The following is a 7,988-nucleotide window of genomic DNA, read 5'->3' on the forward strand; positions in this document are numbered from 1 at the left end:
AAAATAAATAAATAAATAAATAATGCTTAGACTAATGTCATAGATAACTATGTTATCTTCTAGAAATTTTATGGTCTCAGGTTTTACATTCACTTCTTTAATCCATTTTGAATTTATTTTTGTATGTAGTGTAAAAAAGTGGTCCAGTTTCATTCTTTTGCAGTTTTCCCAACACAATTTATTGAAAAGATTGTCTTTTCCCCATTGCATATTCTTGCCATCTTTATCATAGATTAACTGATTATATATGAGTGGGTTTATTTCTACAATCTCTATTCCATTCCATTGTCTATTTTCATACAGGTACCATACTGTTTTGATTACTACAGCTTTGTAATATAGTTTCAAATCAGGGAGCATAAAACCTCCAGCATTGTTCTTTCTCAAGATTGCTTTGACTTTCAGAGTCTTTTGTGGTTCCTACAAATTTTGAAACTCCTTGTTCTAGCTCTGTGAAAAACACCTTTGGTAATTTAATGGGGATTGCATTGAATCTATAGATGGCTTTGAGTAAAATGGACATTTTAACAATCTTAATTCTTTTAATCCATTAGCATAGTATATCTTTTCATTTATTTTCACTTATTTCCATTTATTAATTGAAAAATTTGTCTTCAATTTCTTTCATCAATGTCATATTTTCAGAGTACAGGACTTTCATCTCCTTGGTAAAATTCAGTCCTAGGTATTTTATTCTTTTTTTTCATCCAATTTTTATTTAAGTTCCAGTTAGGTAACATACAGTGTAATATTAGTTTCAGGTGTAGGATTCAGGGAGTCATCATTCACATCTGACACCCAGGGCTCAACACAAGTGCCCTCCTTAATACCCATCACCCACCTATCCCTTTACCAACCTCCCAGCAACCCTCAGTTTGTTCTCTAGAGTTAAGAGTCTGTTTTATGGTTTCCCTCTCTCTCTCTTCCCGCCCCCCCCCGCCATGTTCATCTGTTTTGTTTCTTTAATTCCACATATGAGTGAAATCATATGGTATTTGTCTTTCTCTGACTTGTTTCATTTAACATAATACTCTCTAGCTTTATCCACACGGTTGCAAATGGCAAGATTTAATTCTTTTTCATGGTTAAGTAATATTCCATTATATTTATGCACGTATGTATACTACAACTTCTTTATGCATTCATCAGTCAATGGACACTTGGGCTGTTTCCATAATTTGGCTATTGTTGTTAATACTGCTATAAACATCAGGGTGCATGTATCCCTTTGAATCTGTATTTTTGTATCCTTTGGGTAAATACCTAGTAGTGCAATTGATGGACAGTAGAGTAGTTCTATTTTTAACTTTTTTTTTTTAAAGATTTTATTTATTTATTTGACAGAGAAAGAGAGAGCGAGAGCAGGAACACAAGCAGGGGGAGTGGGAGAGGGAGAAGCAGGCTTCTCGCTGAGCAGGGAGCCCGATGTGGGACTCGATCCCAGGACCCTGGGATCGTGACTTGAGCCGAAGGCACACTTAACGACTGAGCCACCCAGGTGCCCTATTTTTAACTTTTTGAGGAAACTCCATACTGTTTTCCAGAGTGGCTGCACCAGTTTGCATTCCCATCAATAGTGTAAGAGGCTTCCCCTTTCTGTGCATCCTCACCGACATCTGTTGTTTCCTGTATTGTTAATTTTAGCCATTCTGACAGGTGTGAGGTGATATCTCATTGTGGTTTTTATTTGTATTTCCCTGATGATGAGTGATGTTGAACACCTTTTCACTTGTCTGTTAGCCATCTGGATGTCTTCTTTGGAAAAATGTCTATTCATGTCTTCTGCCCATTTTTTTAACTTGATGCAATTATAAATGGGATTGTTTTCTTAATTTCACTTTCTGATAGCTCATTATTAGTGTGTGGCAACACAATGAATTTCTCTTTTTTTTAGATTTTATTTATTTATTTGACAGAGAGATACACAGTGAGAGAGGGAACACAAGCAGGGGGAGTGGAAGAGGGAGAAGCAGGCTTCCCGCAGAGCAGGGAGCCTGATGCGGGACTCGATCCCAGGACCCTGGGATCATGACCTGAGCCGAAGGCAGACGTTTAACGAATGAGCCACCCAGGCACCCCCACAATGAATTTCTGTATGTTAATCTTGTATCCTGTTACTTTACTGAGTTCATTTATTAGTTCTAATAGCTTTTTCATGGAGTCTTTAGGGTTTTCTACATATAGGTATCATGTCATCTGCAAATACTGATAGTTTTACTTCTTCCTTTCCAATGTTAATGCCTTTTAATTCTTTTTTTTATTTTTATTAAAAGATTTTATTTATTTATTTGACAGAGAGAGACACAGCAAGAGAGGGAACACAAGCAGGGGAAGTGGGAGAGGGAGAAGCAGGCTCCCCGCTGAGCAGGGAGCCCAATGCAGGGCTCGATCCCAGGACTCTAGGATCATGACCTGAGCCAAAGGCAGGCGTTTAACGACTGAGCCACCCAGGTGCCCCAATGCCTTTTAATTTTTTTTCTTACCTAATTATTGTGACTAAGATGTCCACACTATGTTGAATAAAAGTGGTGAGAGTGGGAATCCTCATCTTGTTCCTGATCTCAGAGGAAAAGCTTTCAGCTTTTTACCACTGAGGATGATATTAGTTGAGTTTGTCATATGTGACCTTTATTATGTTGAGGTATATTCCTTCTATACCCACTTTGTTGAGAGTTTTTATCATAAATGGATGCTAAATTTTGTCAAATGCTTTTTCTGCTCTATTTAGATAATCATATGATTTTTATTCTTCATTTTATTTTTGTGGTGTATCATGTTGATTAATTTGCAGTTGCTGAATCACTCTTGCATCCTTGGAGTAAATCCCACTTGATCGTGCTGTGTGATCCTTTTAACATATTGTTAAATTCAGTTTGCTAATATTTAGTTGAGGATTTTTGCATCTAAATTCAGCAGGGATATTGACCTGTAATTTTCTTTTTTTGTGGTGTGTCTGGTTTTGATATCAGGATAAAGCTGGTCTCATGAAATGAGTTTAGAAGTGCTCCTTCCTCTTCAGTTTTATTTAAATAATTTGAGAAGGACAGATACTACCTCTTCTTTAAATGTTTGGTAGAATTCATCTATAATACTCTCTGGTCCTGGACTTTTGGTTTTTGAGAAGCTTTTAAAGTACCGATTCAATTTCATTGCTTGTAATCGGTCTTTGCAGATTTCCTATTTCCTTGTGATTCAGTCTTGGAAAGTTGTGTTTCTAGGAATTTATCCATTTCTTTTAGGTTTGCAATTTGCTGGTGTATAATTGTTCGTAGTAATCTTTTACGATTTTTTTTCCTGTGGTATCAGTTGTAACTTCTCTTTCATTTTTTATTTTATTTATTTGCATTCTTTTGCTTTCTTTCCTTGATGAGTCTGCCTAGAGGTTCATGATTTTCTTTTTATCTTTTCAAAGAACCACTTTAAGTTTCATTAATCTTCTCTATTTTTTTAGTCTCTATTTAATTTATTTCTGCTATGATCTTTATTGTTTTCTTCCTTCTACTAACTTTGGGTTTGTTTATTTTTGGTTTTTGTTTGGTTTCTTTGGGAGTAAAGTTATATTATTTGAGCCTTTCCTTGTTTCTTGAGATGAGCCTGTATCACTATGAACTTTCCTCTTAGATTTGTTTTTGCTGTGTCCCATAGATTTTAGAAAATTATGTTCCCATTTTCAATTTGTCTCAAGGTATTTTTTGTTTTCCTACTTGATTCCTTCATTGATTTCCTCTTTGAAATGCTTCATTGTGTGTTTAGAAGCGTGTTGTTTTAGGCTCCACATGTTTGTGTTTTTTCCAGTTTTCATCTTGTAACTGATTTCTAGTTTCATACCATTGCAGCCAGAGAAGATGCTTGATCTAATTTTAACCTTCTTGCATTTATTAAAACTTGCTTTGTGTCTAACATGTGGTCTATTCTGGAAAATGTTTCATGTGCACTTGAAAAGAATGTGTTCTGCAGTTTTTGGATGAAATGTTCTGTCTATATTAAGTTCATCTAGTCTAATGTATCATTTAAGGCCAACGTTTCCTTACTAATTCTCTGTCTGAATGATCTATCCATTGGTGTAAGTGGGGTTTTTTTTAGTCCCCTACTATTATTGTATTACTGTCCACTTCTCTCTTTATGTCTGTTAATATTTACTTTATACATTTCAGTGCTGCTAATTTGGGTGCATAAATATGTATGAATGTTACATCCTCTTCTTGAATTGACCCCTTTATCATTATGTAATATCCTTTTTTGTCTTGTTACAGGCTTTGTTTTAAAGTCTGATATTATTTGATATGAGTATTGCTACTCCAGCTTTCTTTTTGCTTCCATTTGCATGGAATATTCTTTTCCATCCCTCTACTCTCAGTCTATGTGTATTTTTAGATCTGAGGTGAGTCTGTTATAGGCAGCACAGAGATGGGCCTGGGTTTCTTTTTATCCATGCAGCCACTCTATGTCTTTTGATTGCAGCACTTAGTTCAATTACATTTAAAGTAATTATTGCTAGGTATATATTTATTGCCATTGTGTTAATTGTTTTTTGGTTGTTTTTGTGGTTCTCTGTTCCTTCTTCTCTTGGTCTCTTTCCTAGTGGTTTGATGGTTTTCTTCAATGTTATATTTGTTGCTATGTTTTTTGTGTCTCTATCCTAGGTGTTTGGTTTGTGGTTATCATGAGGTTCATATATATATATGTGTGTGTGTGTGTGTGTTACACACACACACACACACATATATATATATGGCTGTCTGATTTAAGTTGATGGTTATTTAAGTTCAAATGCATTCTAAAAGTATGGGACCCCTCATGAATTTGCATGTCATCCTTGCGCAGGGGCCATGCTAATTTTCTTGGTATCATTCCAATTCCAAAGTGAGAAATTGATCAGTAATTGTCAAAAATGACAACTCTGAGTGAAAAGTACATTTTACTAGAGGACCCAATATAAATTTAATTTATATCTCTTCCTTTAATTTAATAATTATAATATGTACATTAAATCACTGTATTGAAGTGCAATATTTTATAAAACAATATTTACCTTTACTACCTGCAATATACCTCTTTTCTCTCTCTTTTTATTGTTGGTGGTCGTTAAATTAATTCCATGACCTGCTAAGTGGGTCACAATACACAGTTTAAAATCTCTGATCTAGATCATTAATTCATTGAACAAGTATTTATTCAACACTAGCATGTGCCAGGTTGCCAGGTATTGTTCTAAGTTCAGCAGAGAACTAAACAGAAAAGAATTCTTGCCCACATAGAGCTTACATTCTGAAAGTGGGAACACACACATACAACATTATAATATGTGATATATATGAAATACCCCTATAAACTATATGGTATGTCAGATGGTGTAGCAGATATTATTGGTGCCATATCCATAATACCAAATATTATATCATATCATCACTTTGGTGTGCTTCTTCCTATTCCAGGGGCCAAGATCTGCATGTTTTTGCTTTGAGACTTTTTCCAAAGTCACAGAAGGCTTATTTGCCCACCTTGAGGAAAAGCAGAATTAATACTCCATCCCCAAGAAGCCAGCCAGTGACTAATGGAAGTTGGCATAAAAATGCCTCAGCTTCTTCTCCACTTGAGTGGGGTAACTTTGGAGCATCTCCCAAGAAACCACTTATACTTGAAATCTTGGGGTAACTCAAACTGTGAAAGAAGATGACACATGTTATGATACAAAATTAAATAGGAAAAGAAGTTAGGGAGGTCCATAGGGGATAATTTTAAATGGGGAGATCTGGGAAGGCCTCACTGATAAGAAATCAGTGCTATTTGAGGAAAGGTCTGAAGGCAGGAGAGGAGAAAGATATGTGGATGTGGAAGAGAGAGGATGTTTCAGACAAGGGGAACAGCAAGTGTAAAGACCCGGAAGCAAGAGTAAGGAGACCAGTACAATCGACTAAATGTTTGTATCACCCCGAATTCATAAAGCCCTTCCTTTGGGAGGTAAGTAGGTTTAAATGAAGTCATGAGAGGGGTGCCTGGGTGGCTCAGTCATTAAGCTTCTGCCTTCAGCTCAGGTCACGATCCCAGTGTCCTGGGATCGAGCCCCGCATCAGGCTCCCTGCTCAGTGGGAAAGCTGCTTCTCCCTCTCCCACTCCCCCTGCTTGTGTTCCTCTCTCACTGTGTCTCTCTCTGTCAAATAAATAAATAAAATCTTAAAAAAGAAGTGAAGTCATGAGAATGGATCCCCCTTGATGAGATTAGTGCCCTTATAAATGAGATGAAAGGAACCAGTCCTCTTTCAGCCATGTAGGGATATAGCAAGAAGGCACCTGTCTACGAACGAGGAGGAGAACTCTCACCAGAACCCGACCATGGTGACATCTCGATCTCAGACACCCAGCTTCCAGAACCAGGAGAAATAAATTGCTCTTTAAGCCACCCATGATATCTATGCTATTCTGTTAGAGCTGCCCTAACTGACTAAGGCGACCAATGGTATGACAGCAGGAAAAGACAAGAGGTTCATGGGAGAGGTCTGAGATATAAGAGGAATATCTAAGTAGACACTGTTAACCTCACTGTTTTGTTTTCTGACCATATATTACCGATTAAGGGTTGTACATCTGGAAACCTGATTCAAAAGAATACCATGTTATTTAAAGTCAGGAAATGTGGTAATAGCAGGCAGGCAAAGAAGCTGACAGAAGTGTCAGGGGTTGTGTGTGAACATTTCCGAACTTCTACCAACACTCATATATGTTGTTGTTGTTGTTGTTTTAAGTAAGCTTTCTAAAAATAAAGAATAAAGTAAGCTTTCTATATTGACTTGCATGGTCTCCCATTATTAATTAAGTCTTACTGCAAGGCTTTAGGGGTGCATTTCCAGTCATCAGCTGATCTGGACCTTTACATTGGCTGCTTATGGCACAATGCAGTTGTCTTTTGGCATCAGTTTTCTCATCTAAAAAATGGCTCTACCAGCCTTGACCACAACTGACACCATCATACCTGTTTGATAAACATTCATTCCCTTAAGGAAGAGGAGGGGCCAAAAGAACAGTAAGAGAATAAAGGGGGTTGAGAAATAACTTTTGCCTTGTTATGGGGAAAAAGGATTCTTCCGACTTTTTTACAGTCACATTTTAGAGAAGGGAATCCCTTTTATGCTAATCCAAACAGACAGCCCATCTTTGCTTAAACTCTTTCAGTGATCGCCACCTCACTGCTTTGCAAAATGGTCATTCCAATTCTCATGCCCCATTGATTATATTAAAAGTTCTCTATTTTTTGAATTAAAGTCCAAAGAACTTACTAAGCAACTCAGAAGTTTCTCTTTCATGTGACAATCCTTTTATGATTGAGTAAAACCAACCCACCTGCCTTGTTTTTCCTCTGCCAAACATCATCAGGTCTATAAGACATTCCACATATGATTGCAAGCACTTGAACATAACTTAGGTGATTGACTTGTCAGCTATTATACTAACCATAAACCTCACCGCACACCCCATGCTGTTCTAAGTGCTTTTAGTTCAATTATCTCATTTAATATTCAAGCAGTCTTGGGAAGTAAGTACAATTATTATTCCTATTTTATAGATGAGGACAATAGGAAACATAGGAGGTAAATAATTTGCCTAATTACATATAACCAATAAGTTGTGGAGCCAAACATTCAAACTTACTAGTTTGACTCTAGAGCTCATATTATTCACTCATTCTGTTCTACCACCTGTCAAAAGTTCAGAAATAACAGAAGTAAAACCAATAAGTCACTGAAGTGTACTTAGTAAAAGTTAATTGTGCAATCACCAAAAAGACAATTTGCAAACCAGGAGCACTCAAACCAAAACATGGACAGAGGCTCAAGGGTACATTGTTATAAAGCAGCTTATATCATGAGAAAACAGTGATTTTATTCTTCACAGTGATTGGTTATAATATTAGAATTTTCTTGAATAATGAGGAAGTGGTCAATGGTTACCTTATGTCAACCTTGAGAAACAGTTTAAGTTTTGCTTATGAT

The 7,988-nt window shown here is 36.5% G+C and overlaps 1 non-coding gene across 1 annotated transcript; it reads right to left on the bottom strand.

Moving 5' to 3' along the window:
• Positions 1-4,779: 4,779 nt before the first annotated feature.
• On the bottom strand, positions 4,780-4,887 carry LOC123325369. The gene has a single exon (XR_006540386.1). It is a non-coding gene; the product is annotated as a U6 spliceosomal RNA (small nuclear RNA).
• Positions 4,888-7,988: the final 3,101 nt, after the last annotated feature.

This window comes from Neomonachus schauinslandi, chromosome 7 (genome assembly GCF_002201575.2).
Source record: "Neomonachus schauinslandi chromosome 7, ASM220157v2, whole genome shotgun sequence".
Classification (NCBI taxonomy): domain Eukaryota; kingdom Metazoa; phylum Chordata; class Mammalia; order Carnivora; family Phocidae; genus Neomonachus; species Neomonachus schauinslandi.